Source organism: Triticum aestivum, chromosome 1D, assembly GCF_018294505.1.
Source record: "Triticum aestivum cultivar Chinese Spring chromosome 1D, IWGSC CS RefSeq v2.1, whole genome shotgun sequence".
NCBI lineage: Eukaryota > Viridiplantae > Streptophyta > Magnoliopsida > Poales > Poaceae > Triticum > Triticum aestivum.
This window is the reverse complement of record NC_057796.1, coordinates 448,848,108-448,863,179: the sequence shown is the minus strand read 5'-3', so window position 1 is coordinate 448,863,179 and position 15,072 is coordinate 448,848,108. Positions and strand designations below refer to the sequence as shown.

General features: G+C 42.6%; 1 non-coding gene across 1 annotated transcript; it reads left to right on the top strand.

Moving 5' to 3' along the window:
* Positions 1 to 1,163: 1,163 nt before the first annotated feature.
* On the top strand, positions 1,164 to 1,277 carry LOC123183869 (small nucleolar RNA SNORA17). The gene has a single exon (XR_006492858.1). It is a non-coding gene; the product is annotated as a small nucleolar RNA SNORA17 (small nucleolar RNA).
* The last annotated feature ends 13,795 nt before the right edge of the window (positions 1,278 to 15,072 follow it).

The window sequence follows — 15,072 nt, the reverse complement described above, 5'->3', positions numbered from 1 at the left end:
TTTCCACACTTGTGCTTCAAAGTAGCACCATGATCTTCATGATAGAGAGTCTCCTATGTTGTCACTTTCATATACTAGTGGGAATTTTACATTATAGAACTTGGCTTGTATATTCCAATGATGGGCTTCCTCAAAATGCCCTAGGTATTCGTGAGCAAGCGAGTTGGATGCACACCCACTTAGTTTCTTTTGTTGAGCTTTCATACACTCATAGCTCTAGTGCATCCGTTGCATGGCAATCCCTACTCACTCACATTGATATGTATTTATGGGCATACCCATATCCCATTGATATGCCTAGTTGATGTGAGACTATCTTCTCCTCTTTGTCTTCTCCACAACCACCATTCTATTACACATATAGTGCTATATCCATGGCTCACGCTCATGTATTGCGTGAAGATTGAAAAAGTTTGAGAACATCAAAGTATGAAACAATTGCTCGGCTTGTCATCGGGGTTGTGCATGATTAATTACTTTGTGTGATGAAGATAGAGCATAGCCAGACTATATGATTTTGTAGGGATAACTTTCTTTGGACATGTTATTTTGAGAAGACATGATTGCTTTGTTAGTATGCTTGAAGTATTATTATTTTCATGTCAATATTAAACTTTTGTCTTGAATCTTTCGGATCTGAACATTCATGCCACAATAAAGGAAATTACATTGAGAAATATGCTAGGTAGCATTCCACATCAAAAATTCTGTTTTTATCATTTACCTACTCGAGGACGAGCAGGAATTAAGCTTGGGGACACTACTGGAATCAGCTTCGGCAAATTCCTTTGCCGTCAGACGGCGGACGGCAAACTGTCCATCTGAACACGTGCCAGCAAAGGCCTACTTTGCCGTCCACTTTACAGAAACGGACGGCAAAGGATTGCGCCATCCGCCATCCAAGGCCAGCAGACGGCAAAGAGAACGGATGGCAGTGGTGTGGGGTGAGAGCCGTTAGGGGGTTAACGGCGCTCTTTTGCCGTCCGCTGAGAGACGGCAAAGAGCTTAGCTAGGCCAGCACTGGGAAGCTGCCATGTGGCCAGCTATGCCGTCTGCCCGCAGACGGCATAGATGGCCCTCTTTGTCGTCTGCTAGCAGATGGCAAAATGATCCAATAGGCAGCCAGTGTTACCAGGTTGCACAGGTAGCTGCCACGTGTCCTCTTTGCCGTCCGCTAGCAGACGGCAAAGCTCTTTGCCGTCTGCTAGCGGACGGCAAAGAGGCTATATATCCCCTGTTTTTATTTAAATCCATTTAATTAGACATGGTTTCAAACACAGATATACATGCATACATATCCAACATATCCAACAGCATATAACAACATGTCCAACAACATATAACAACATGTCCAACAACATATTTCATCAAATCCAACATATATATCCAACAACATAGTTCAACAAAGTCCAACATATCCATATATACAGAACCAGAAACAAGTTTCCAACAACATATCCATATAGACATACATATCCAAACAAGTTTTCGTAAACAACAAGGAAGCACCAGAAGAATAGTACACTCCATGAATCCAAGCTTCCTCATGTAAAGCAAATCTGCAAATTGGGAAAGATGAAAGTTAGAAGAAGAAGAAGACTAGTTAGAAGAAGAAGAAGAAGAAGAAGATTTTTTTCTTCTCTTTCTTTTTCTCCTCTCCGCTTCTTTATCTTCTTCTTCTTCTTCTAACTAAGGTAGGTAAAAATGCCATTTTATTGCTAAGCTAGGTAAAAATGCTAAGTGTAGGTCATTTTAGAGCTAAGCTAGGTAAATAGGTCATTTTGGAGCTTAGTAAGGTTATTATGTCATTTTCGAGGAAAATAAGTTAAGTCTATAGCATTTTGGAGGTAACAAAGATTATCATGCCATTTCTGACCTAAGTATGCTAAGTATGTCATAAATGAACTGAATAAGCTAAGTATAGCTCATTTTTTATCTAACTTAGGTAATTATGCCATTTAGGAGGAAAATAAGCTAAGTATCCATTTGTAAAGCAAAACACTAGAGAAAACTTACCCTCATCACAACAAATGTGATGAAGATCGCACTAAGGTAACAGTTGGTCCAATGGCATAATGATACCAAGCCTCATTATCAATGGCATATTTTCTAATCTTCTTAAGCTTCAGGCGCATTGCATCCATCTTCAAGCGCATTGCATTCATCTTCATCTTGTGATCATCGATGACATCGGCAACATACAACTCTAATGTCATCTTATCTTCTTCAATTCTTTTAATTTTTTCTTTCAAATACTTCAACTAAATTTAACTTCTCGACAAGAGGGTCGGTTTCAAATTCCGGTTCACATACCTCCTAGATTAAAATATCTCTCTATGTCAACTTGATGGCCATAATTGTCATAAATGCGAAATGCAACAAATAGTTATGAAAGAGAATTTACCACATCCGAATCATAAAGCGGGCGAGGGCCGACGGGGACGGACATCAAGACCATGGCACTATGTATAAGAAACAATCATACAAAGTAAGAAAATTATACATACCAACTATATAAATCATACAATCATACAAATAACTATATAAATCAAGTACAACATAAAAAATTGAATACCTAATAATCACTATCGGTAATGACGTGCTCATCATCATCATTAATAAATGCATCATCACTATCGGTAATGACGTGCTCAACATCATCATTAATAAATGCATCATCATGTGGAAGGCCACCTTTGCGTAATCGTTCAAGCATTGACAGGTCATATGCAGCAGTAACTTCTTCTTCTTCCGGCTCTTCTTGTTCCGGCTCAGGGGTGAAGTCGGATTCACTATCGTTGTCTACTTAAATGTTCTGGGGTGGATTAGAGCGGTTCTTGAAACGTTTTTTGGAAAGACATGTTTCTTGGAAGAATTCTCCTTCGTCATATGTGTCTTGGTTAATGTGAGGTTCATAATCCTCTTCATTGGGGGGAGGTGGTCTAACACGTGGAGACACTTCATAAACGACATCCCAACCACTGAGATTTGGATCACTTTGACAGGCCCACGGTAGATAGAAAACTTGGGTTGCCTGTTGAGCCATAATATAGACATCGGGAACATCCAAATGGGTTCTTTGTTTGATTTCGACTAGCCCTATATGTTCATGAGTCCTTCTAGTCTCCCTCGGCTGGAACCAATAACATCTGAAGACTACGACGTTTGGTGGGTTTTCACCATAGAATTGAAGTTCATAAATTGCTTCAACTCTTCCATAATACTCGATACCTCCTTCACCGATAGCAGAGACACAACAATTTGTAGACTTTCGACCGGCCATAGATAGCTCTTTGCCATAGGTACGAAAGCGATACCCGTTGATGTCGTATTTGTCAAATGAACGGACCTTATAGTCAAAACCATTAGCTATTTGTCTCAATTCGGCATCCATAATCTCTGAATTAGCCTACAAGTTTAATACGAAAGGATTGTTGCATTAGTCGCAAATTAGCCAAAGAAATGAAAGGGTCTAATGGAAATTACCCTTTTTTTGAACCAAGAGATGAAACCGGGATATTCGGCTCCTTGCTTTGCCAGAAGCTCATACTCTTCGACGGAATCCTTTTGGATCACCGCTCCATACGAGAATGTGGCGACGTATCGACTGCATCAAATATCCAGGAATAAGAGCAGTTCAAAGGAATTAGAAGTTGCGAAACAATGTACTGAGATCTTACTCGATGTACGGCCGCACTTCTGTTAGGTTGTTGAAGAGATACAGCGAAATGGTCCGCCATTCTTCAACATCCAACGATATTGGTTTCCAACCACTGGCTGGTGTGAGATTTCCTTTGAATAGGCTGAGGTTGGATCTCTAACTTGCAGATCAACTCCGGCGCCAACTGTTCCATTTCTTTTAGGAGGCCAGGTGATAGTTCTTTCGCACAAATAACACGGAAGAAATAGCTCAGCTCTGCCAGTACTAGCCATTCATCCTCAGGGATGAAGCCACGCAACATCACCGGCATTATCCGCTCAATCCATATGTGCCAATCATGACTTTTTAGACCAAATATTTTCAATTTTTGAAGACTCGCTCCCCTCTTTAGATTTGTTGCATACCCATCGGGGAACATCAACTGCATTTTCACCCACAAAATAATTTCCTTCATAGCTGGCCTTCCAAGATTGAACCATGCCTTTCGCTTCGTCCAGCTCCCTTTCCTTTCGGTTCTTTCATGTTTTGTAACGGTCTATCACATAGCTCCTCTTGATCGACTCTAGCCTTAGTATTATCCTTTGATTTCCCCTCTATGCCGAACAATATACCAAAAATGGCTTCGGCGATATTCTTTTCAGTGTGCATCATGTCGATGTTGTGTGGGCAAAGGAGGTATTTGAAGTAAGGCAGATCCCAGAAGCATGTCTTGTGAGTCCAGGCGTGTTCCTTATTATACCCCTTGAAATACCCTGAACGCTCTGGATCTGGCTCGAGAGCATTTAATTGATCTAGGGTATGTTGGCCTGTCAACACAGGTGGTGGAGAGTGTTTGACAACTCTACCTTTGATGAAGTTCTTCTTGTCTTTCCTGAACTTATGGCCAGGATGTAGAAACGGTCTATGCAAGTCGAAGCAACTATACTTGTGCCCTGCCGTCAGCCAATGAAACTCAAGAGCTCCCTTGCATGTGGGGCACGGGAACCTTCCATGCACACACCAGCCAACGAATAGCGCATACGCCGGCAAGTCATGCGTCGAGTACATGTACCAGGCACGCATTATGAAGTTCTCTTTGCTAAAGGCATCGTATGTCTTGAACCCATTATCCCAAGCTTCTTGCAATTCGTCCTTAAGCGGCTGCATGTGCACATTCATATTCTTCCCCGGATAGTTGGGCCCTGGAATTATCAACGTCAGGAAAATGTTCTTTCTTTGCATAATCTGCCCGGGGGGGGGGGAGATTGAGTGGAATGACAAACACGGGCCAACAGCTGTATGGGGCTGCCATCTGACCAAACACACTGAACCCATCTGTGCTGACGGCGACTCGAGGATGCCTTGGATCTGCCGTTTTTTCCTTATGTAATGCATCGAAGCGCTTCCACGCTTCACCATCCGATGTGTGCACCATCATCACATTCCCATCTGCATCTAGTTTGGTTCTTTTGCCCGTTTTGTGCCATGTCATCTGTCTGGCCATCTCTTCGACCATGAAAAGACGTTGAAGTCTTGGTACGATTGGCATATACCAAAGAACATTAAAGGGTATTTTGGTCTGCGTCTTCTCACCCATACCGTTGTCTACCACAACATACCTGGAAGAATTGCAAATGGGACAATAGTTCAAGTCCTCATACTAAAGCCTAAATAAGACACATCCTTTCTCACAGGCATGTATCTTCTCATAGGGCATCTTAAGAGCACGGAGAATTTTGTCTGACTGATATAGGTTTGGAGGTAGCACATGGCCTTTGGGTAGAAATCGTCTGAATACTATCATCATCGCGTCGCAGCATTCTCTGCCCAAGTTGAATTGAGCCTTCAGAGCCATTATTTGTGAGATGGCATCCAGCTGACAAAGCTCAGTGTGCTCGTGGAGAGGACGTTTTGAGGACTCCAACATTTCAGTGAAGGCCTTTGCAGATTCCTCCATCTCCTCGTCCAAGTCCCGAGCATCGTCAAAGTCTTGCACCATGTGTGCGGTCCCGGTACCATGCTCGTCGGTGCGACGATGAACCACCTCGGCTCTGGCACGCTGGGTAGACTCACCATGTAATGTCTAGACCATGTAATCAGACGTAAAACCAAACTTCTGCAGGTCTTTACTCATTTCAAGCTCGTCCCTCTTTTTATAGTTGTCGCACCGGGCACAGGGGCACCAGCTAAATTGCTGGCCATTTGCAAATGCGGCTCTAACAAACCCCTTGGTTTTTGTTAACCATTCCTCGGTCCAAACTTTCTGACTAGTGAAACCGGTGTACATCCACGCACGATCACTCATATTGACTTCCTACTGGACACACAAGAAATATATACATATTTAAGCAAACCATATCCATCAGTTAATGGAGTTTGTCAGTTTTATTACGTCCATGCAACCTACACGCTAATAGGTAAAGATAGGTCCTAATCCCACCCGAGTATGTGTAGATTGGGTTCGTTTTCCCATGCTCTGCTTCGGACCCGACGCAAAATTTCGGCAGCACCTCCCCGCTGTTCTCCTGATACACGTCTCGGCAGTAAGCAGAGAGGATGTGTACCCGGAGAACAACAGGGAGGCACTGACGAAATTCTGCATCGGATCCGGAGCAGAGCATATGGGAAAACGAACCCAATCTACACATACTCGGGCTATCCATGGATAACGTTGGACAATTCGAAAGAATCACGATTATAAATATGCAAATGCATGCATATTTATAGATGTAACCCTTTCGAACGGGAGACGCATAGTGGCTACGCATACTGATGATTGACACCTATAGCTAGCAAGTTTCATCGGCACGAAGACCGGAACATAGCAAATGAAGGGGTGAGGAGGAGATGTCATTTGTGCTCACCAACGAATGCAGGGGCGGAGCTCGTCGAACACTAGACCCTCGCAGCGACGAAATAACTGCACATTTAAATCGAAAGATGAGTAACATAGCGACCCCCCTAACCCGCTCGTCCCCGGGTAAACTAAATAGCAACTACCATCGGTGCAAGTTACATGAGGTGGTCGGCGTTGAACACTAGATCCACATCCCACAAGTGAAGCCGGCGCCCGGCGTCCCGCAACAATAGTTCTGGTGGCCGATGACGGCCGAACACCTTGGCGAATTTGTCTGGCAGCCTCTGCGATGAGGATTAAAGCCAAGTTTTGAAATTTCAAACAACCAAACTGACTTGAGTTAGTTTGGGTGTTTCAAGTTTCAACACTTAGCTTTCAATCGTCATCTCTGAGGCTGGCAGACAAATTCGCAATGGTGTTCGACCGCCATCGACACCGAGAACTGCTGCTGCTGGACGCAGGACCCCTGTGTCACTTGTGGGACGTGGATGTAGTCTTCGACACCGACGGCCACATGCACCTAGCACTGACGATACATGCTATTTAGGGTACCATCGACATCGAGGAACCCCCTAACCCGCTCGTCCCTGGGTAAACTAAATAGCAACTACCATCGGTGCAAGTTACACGAGGCGGTCGGCGTTGAACACTAAATCCGCATCCCACAAGTGAAGCCGGCGCCCGGCGTCCCGCAACAATAGTTCTGGTGGCCGATGACGGTCGAACACCTTGGCGAATTTAGGGTGTTCGACCGCCATCGACGCCGAGAATAGTTGCTTTGGGACGCCAGACGTCGGCGTCCCTTGTGGGACGTGGATGTAGTGCTCGACACCGACAGCCACATGTATCTCGCACCGACGATACTTGTTATTTAAGGTTCCATCGACACCGAGGAACCCCCTAACCCGCTCGTCCCCGGGCGCCCTCAGGTATGGCGACACACGGTCGACGGGTCAGCACTCGGACCGGGGGGTTCTTGGCATGGGCGTCGGGACCGGCGGGACCCACTAGCTCCACCATCTATCCCCTCGGCAACCCTCTTCCTTTTTCCCTTTTTCCTCTTCTTCTACTTATTCTTCTTTTTTCAATTTTCTTCTTCTTCTAATTATGTAAACCTAAATCTGGCAGTAACCTAATCCTACCACTCTAACCTAAATCTAAACACAAATAACAGTAGAAAAAAACCTTGAGCTCCGGCGGTGGTGGAGGAGGCGGCGGGGCCGGGGGCGGGTGCCGGGGCGCCGGGGCGGGGCGGGCGCCGGGGCGATGGGACGGGGCGGCGGGGGCGGGGCCGGGCGCCGGGTCGGGGCGGGTGCCGGGGCGATGCTACGGGGCGCGGGTGGTGGCGGGGCGGTGGGGCGGGGGGCGGCGTGGCGGCGGGGCGATGGGGCGGCGGAGTGGCGGCGGGGCAATGGGACAGGGCGGCGTGGCGGCGGGGCGAGGTGGCGGGGCGGAGTGGCGGTCGAGGGCGGCGGCGCGGGTGGTGAAGGAGATCTAGAGAGAGGGGTGGGGGCGCAGGCGCGGCCCCTTTTCTGCTAGCAGGTCATAGCTCTTTGCCGTCCGCTAGCGGACGGCAAAGAGCATACCTAGTGGGGTGGGGCCGGGGGGGACACCTGTTAAAACGGCCGTTTGCTTTGCCGCCCGCTGGCGGACGGGAAAGAATTGTTGCTGTCCGCCAGCAGACGGCGAAGAAAACGACCGTTAGGTCTTCCTCGGAGGCCGCCACCCACCCTCTTTGCCGTCAACTAGCAGACGGCAAAGCTGCTTCGCCGTCCGCTAGCTGATGGCAAAGATAGGCTGACGGCAAAGCCTTCCGTTGCCGTCCGCTAACTCTTTGCCGTCCGTTTTCTAGTGGCTGATGGCAAAGCCTTTCTTTGCCGTCCGCTAGCGGACGACAAAGAGACAGCAGACGGCAAATCTGCTCATTCCAGTAGTGGGATGCTTGATACATCTCCAACGTATCTATAATTTTTGATTATTCCATGCTATTATATTATCTGTTTTGGATGTTTAATGGGCTTTACTAAGCACTTTTATATTATTTTTGGGACTAACCTACTAACCGAAGGCCCGGTGCAAATTGCTGTTTTTTTTCCTATTTCAGTGTTTCGCGGAAAAGGAATATCAAACGGAGTCCAAATGGAATGAAACCTTCGGGAGAGTTATTTTTGGAACAAACGTGATCCAGAGGACTTGGAGTGGACGTCAAGAAAGAAGCGAGGAGGCCACGAGGCAGGGAGGCGCGCCTGCCCCCCTAGGCGTGCCCCTCGCAGCTCCACCAACCTACTTCTTCCTCCTATATATACCCATATACCCCAAAAACATCCAGGAGCACCACGAAACCCTATTTCCACCGCCGCAACCTTCTATACCCGTGAGATCCCATCTTGGGGACTTTTTCGGAGCTCCGCCGAAGGGGGAATCGATCACGGAGGGCTTCTACATCAACACCATAGCCCCTCCGATGATGTGTGAGTAGTTTACCACGGACCTTCGGGTCCATAGTTATTAGCTAGATGGCTTCTTCTCTCTCTTTGGATCTCAATACAAAGTTCTCCTCGATCTTCTTGGAGATCTATTTGATGTAACTCTTTTTGCGGTGTGTTTGTCGAGATCCGATGAATTGTGGGTTTATGATCAAGATTATCTATGAACAATATTTGAATCTCCTCTGAATTCTTTTATGTATGATTGGTTATCTTTGCAAGTCTCTTCGAATTATCAGTTTGGTTTGGCCTACTAGATTGATCTTTCTTGCAATGGGAGAAGTGCTTAGCTTTGGGTTCAATCTTGCGGTGTCCTTTCCTAGTGATACCAGGGGCAACAAGGCACGTATTGTATTGTTGCCATCGAGGATAAAAAGATGGGGTTTATATCATACTGCTTGAGTTTATCCCTCTACATCATGTCATCTTGCCTAATGCGTTACTCCATTCTTATGAACTTAATACTCTAGATGCATGCTGGATAGCGGTCGATGTGTGGAGTAATAGTAGTAGATGCAGAATCATTTCGGTCTACTTGTCGCGGACGTGATGCCTATATACATGATCATGCCTAGATATTCTCATAATTATGCACTTTTCTATCAATTGCTCGACAGTAATTCGTTCACCCACCGTAATACTTATGCTATCTTGAGAGAAGTTACTAGTGAAACCTATGGCCCCCGGGTCTATTCTCCATCATATAAGTTTCCAATCTATTTTACTTTGCATTCTTTACTTTCCGTTTATATTATAAAAATACCAAAAATATTTATCTTATTATCTCTATCAGATCTCACTTTTGCAAGTGGTCGTGAAGGGATTGACAACCCCTTTATCGCATTGGTTGCAAGGTTCTTATTTGTTTGTGTAGGTACGAGGCGACTTGTGTGTAGTCTCCTACTGGATTGATACCTTGGTTCTCAAAAACTACGGGAAATACTTACGCTACTTTGGTGCATCATCCTTTCCTCTTCAAGGGAAAAACCAACACAAGCTCAAGAGGTAGCATGTATCCATCCCACCAACGAAAATGACTTAGAGTTCTGAACACTTTCCATGCTAGATATTCCATAGGCGGTTCCCAAATAGAAAATAAACTTTATTCCTTTTTCCACCATTCTTTCACTTTCCATGGCTAGCCGTATCCACGGGTGCCCTCCATACCAACACTTTCCAAGGAATTTATTATTTGACAACATAAAGTAAATTTATTTTTGCATTTCGGGACTGGGCATCCCTAAGACCTTTGCCTTACTCTCGTGCAATGACAAGTGAATAAACACTCATCGTGAGAATAACACATCTAGCATGGAAAATATTAGCCACCCGTTACTGTTTCGCGAGCGAAACACACACACAAAAGAGAAGTTTATTTTGAAAATTAGAGATGGCACATGCAAATTTGCTTAGAACGGCAAAAGAGTACCGCATATAGGTAGATATAGTGGACTCATGTGGCAAAACTGATTTAAGGGATTTTGGATGCACAAGTGGAGGTCATACTTAGTGCAAAATGAAGGCTAGCAAAAGATTGGGAAGCGACCAACCAAGAAACGAATAATCTCATAAGCAAGCATTAAGCATAATTAACACCGAATAATGCACCACAAGTAGGATATAATTTTCATTGCATGATTATCGACTTTAGTGCATGCATAGGGAATCACAAACCTTAACACCAATATTCTTACTAGAGCACAATTACTCATCAACATAACTCACATATCACATCATCATATCTCAAAACTATTACTAAGAATCAAGTTTATTTTGTCCAACAATCTTCATGACATTTTCTTTTACTTTATCCTTCTTGGATATCTATCACTTTGGGACTAATTTTCATGTGTTGCTTTTCATAAGCTCAAACAAATATAAGTGAAGATCATGAGCATAACAAATTTTCTTTCTCTCAAAATAATTTAAGTGAAGCAAGAGAGAATTTCTTCAAAAATTTACTAACTCAAAAATAAATCTAAGTGAAGCAAGAGAGCATTTCTTCAAAAATAACAAAGCACACCGTGCTCAAAAAGATATAAGTGAAGCACTAGAGCAAGTCCTAGCTCATAAAAGATTTAAGTGAAGCATAGAGAGCAATTCTAACAAGTCATGACATAATTTTGGCTCTCTCGAATAGGTGTGTCTAGCAAGGATTGATAACTTAAAACACAAAATAAAACAAGCAAAGACACATATCATACAAGATGCTCCAAGCAAAACACATATAATGTGACGAATAAAAATATAGTTTCAAGTAAAATACCGATAGTTGTTGGAAGAAAGCGGGGATGCCACTCGGGGGCATCCCCAAGCTTAGTTGGTTGCTCATTTTTGGATAATAGCTTGGGATGTCGGGGTATCCCCAAGCTTAGGCTCTTACATCCTTCCTTTATCCATCGTAAGATAACCCAAAACTTGAAAACTTCAATCACACAAAACTCAACAAAACCTTCATGAGATCCGTTAGTGTAAGAAAAATAAATCACTACTATAAGTGCTGTATCAAACCAATTCTTATTTTGTTTTTGTATTATATCTATTGTATTCCAACTTTTCTATGGCAAAAAACTCAACAAAGAAAACCATAGAGCCATCAAAATAAGCACACAACACAAAGAAAACAGAATCTGTCAAAACAGAACAGTCTGTAGCAATCTGATTTAAACGAATACTTCTGGAACTCCAAAACTTCAACCAAAATAGGACGACCAGGGCAATTTGTATATTAATCTTCTGCAAAAAGAATCAGGGCAAAAACTTTTTTCTGTGATTTATGAAAATTATTTTCGTGAGCGCAATGTTTCTGTCTTTTTCAGCAAGATCAAACAACTATCAACCAAGAAGATCCTATTGGTTCTACTTGGCACAAACACTAATTAAAACATAAAAAATACAATCATAACAGTAGCATAATTGTGCTACACACTCAACAACAGAAAGCAAAACGCAAAAATAAATTTTATTCGTTGGGTTGCCTCCCAACAAGCGCTATAGTTTTACGCCCTTAGCTAGGCATAAAGCAAGGATCTGAGTTTCGTCATCCTTGGTTCGAGATCCATAAGATGCCCTGATGATTGATTCATAAGATGGCTTAATTCTAGTTCTAGGAAAGCGTTCCATCCTTTCCTCAAAGGAAATTGGAACTTAATATTGCCTTCTTTCATATCAATCACGGCACCAATAGTGCGTAAAAACGGTCTTCCAATAATAATTGGACAAGACGGATTGCAATCAATATGAAGAAGAATGAAATATATGGGCACATAATTCCTATTTGCAAGAATAATAACATCATTAATTCTTCCCATAGGCCTTTTAATAGTAGAATCCGCCAAGTGCAAATTCAAAGAACATTCTTCAAGATTAGTAAGACCAAGCACATCACATAAAGATTTCGGAATTGTAGAAATACTAGCACCCAAGTCACATAAAGCAAAACACTCATAATTTTTAATCTTTACTTTGATAGTAGGTTCCCATTCATCATGCAATTTTCTAGGAATTGAAACTTCCAATTCCAGTTTTTCTTCTAAAGCTTTCATCATAGCATCAAGAATATGTTTAGTAAAAGCTTTGTTTTGTTCATAATCATGGGGCGAATTTATCATGGATTGCAACAAAGAAATACAATCAATCAAAGAGAAACTATCATAATTAAAGTCTTTGTAATCCAAAAGAGTGTGCACATCACTAGTTAAAGTTTTGACCTCTCCAAACCCACTTTCATTAATTTTCTCAACAAGATTTTCACCCTCTGAAATACTGGGACGCCTTCTACTTAAAGTTGACTCTTCTCCAGTCCCTTTTTCATCTTTCTTAACTTTACTAAACAAGGAATCAATAGAAGAAACACCAATCATTTTAAGATCTTCATCATTTTTGCAAGAATAATCACTAGAAAAAGCTTTCTCTAAAAATTCTCTTTTAGCTCTAAGCATAGCAATTCTTTTCTTACTTTCGTCCATAGAAACATAAAGAGCTTTAATTGATTCATCTACTTTAGGCACAAAAATTTTCATCTTGAGATTTTCCACATCATGAGCAATTCTATCAACACTTCTAGACAAATCATCAATCTTATTCAACTTTTCTTCTATGGAAGTGTTGAAAACTTTTTGTGTGTTGATAAATTATTTAATATTATTCTCAAGATCAGAGGTGTTCCTATTATTATTATAAGATTGATGTCCATAGGAATTACCATAATTATTAGAGGAATTACTAGGAAAAGGCCTAGGATTAAAATTACCTCTATAAGCATTGTTGTTGAAATTATTTCTAGAGATAAAATTCACATAAATGGCATAACTATTTTGCTCAATCAAAGTAGACAAAGGCATATCATTAAAATCAATAGGAGCACTTTAACTAGCAACCAATTTCATAAGAGCATCAACTTTGTCACTCAAACAAGAAATTTCTTCAACTGAATTAACTTTTTTACTAGTAGGAGCTCTTTCGGTATGCCATTATGAATAATTTGCCATGATATTATCAAGAAATTTGGTGGCTTCACCCAAAGTACTTTCCATAAAAGTACCACCCACAGCGGAACCTAAAAGATTACGAGAAACAAAATTCAATCCCGCATAAATTTTTTGTATGATCATCCAAAGATTTAACCCATGAGTTGGGCAATTCCTTAGCATAATTTTCATCATTTCCCAAGATTGTACAACATGCTCATGTTCAAGTTGATTGAAATTCATGATCTGGGTTCTAAGGGAAATAATTTTTGAAGGAGGAAAATACTTGGTGATAAAAGCATCTTTGCACTTGTTCCAAGAATCGATATTGCGAGGCAAAGAAGAGAACCAATTTTTTGCAGAATCACGCAAAGAGAACGGAAATAATTTCATCTTGTCCACATCTTTTTTCTTTTGCATATAGCATAATTCCACGAAGGTATTAAGATGGGACGCGGCATCCTCATTAGGAGTACCGGAAAATTGGTCTTTCATAACAAGATTCAGCAAAGCGGTATTAATATCACAAGTCTCCGCACTAGTGGTGGGAGGAGCAAGCAGAGTGCCAATAAAATCATTGTTGTTGGTATTTGAGAAATCACATAACTTGGTGTTCTCTTGAGTCATGATGACCACACAACAAGATTGCACTCAAAAACAGATCCAACAAGAAAACAACGAACGGAAAAAGAGAGGCGAATAAAACGGCAAATTTTTGTGAAGTGGGGGAGAGGAAAACGAGAGGCAAATGGAGAATAATGTAAATTTCAAGGAGATGAGAGTTGTGATTAGGAACCTGGTTATGTTGAAGATCCTCCCCGGCAACGGCGCCAGAAATTCTCCTTGATGGTAGCTAGAACTACGTCGGTATTTCCCCGGAGAGGGAGGGATGATGTAGCACAGCGACGGTAGAGTATTTCCCTCAGTTATGAAACCAAGGTATCGAACTAGTAGGAGAACCAAGCAACACAATGTAAATAGCACCTACACACAAATAACAACACCTCGCAACCTGACGTGTTAAAGGGGTTGTCAATCCCTTTCGGGTAACGGCGCCAGAAATTGGCAAGCGAACGTGAGGTAAATTGTAGTAGATTGAAATAATAGATCGCAAATAAATAAAGTGCAACAAGGTATTTTTGTAATTTTTGGTTTAATAGATCTGAATAAAAATGCAAGGGAAAAGTAGATCACAAGGCAAATATAAGAGAAAGAAGACCCGGGGGTCGTAGGTTTCACTAGTGGCTTCTCTTGAGAAAAATAGCAAACGGTGGGTAAACAAATTACTGTTGGGCAATTGATAGAACTTCAAATAATTATGACGATATCCAGGTGTCGGTGTCAAAACCGGCGGATCTCGGGTAGGGGGTCCCGAACTGTGCGTCTAAGGTCGATGGTAACAGGGGACAGGGGACACAATGTTTACCCAGGTTCAGGCCCTCTCTATGGAGGTAATACCCTACTTCCTGCTTGATTGATCTTGATGAATATGAGTATTACAAGAGTTGATCTACCACGAGATCGTAATGGCTAAACCCTAGAAGTCTAGCCTGTATGACTATGGTCATGAATCTCGCTTCCGGACTAAGTTCTCCGGTTTATATAGGCACCGGGAGGATC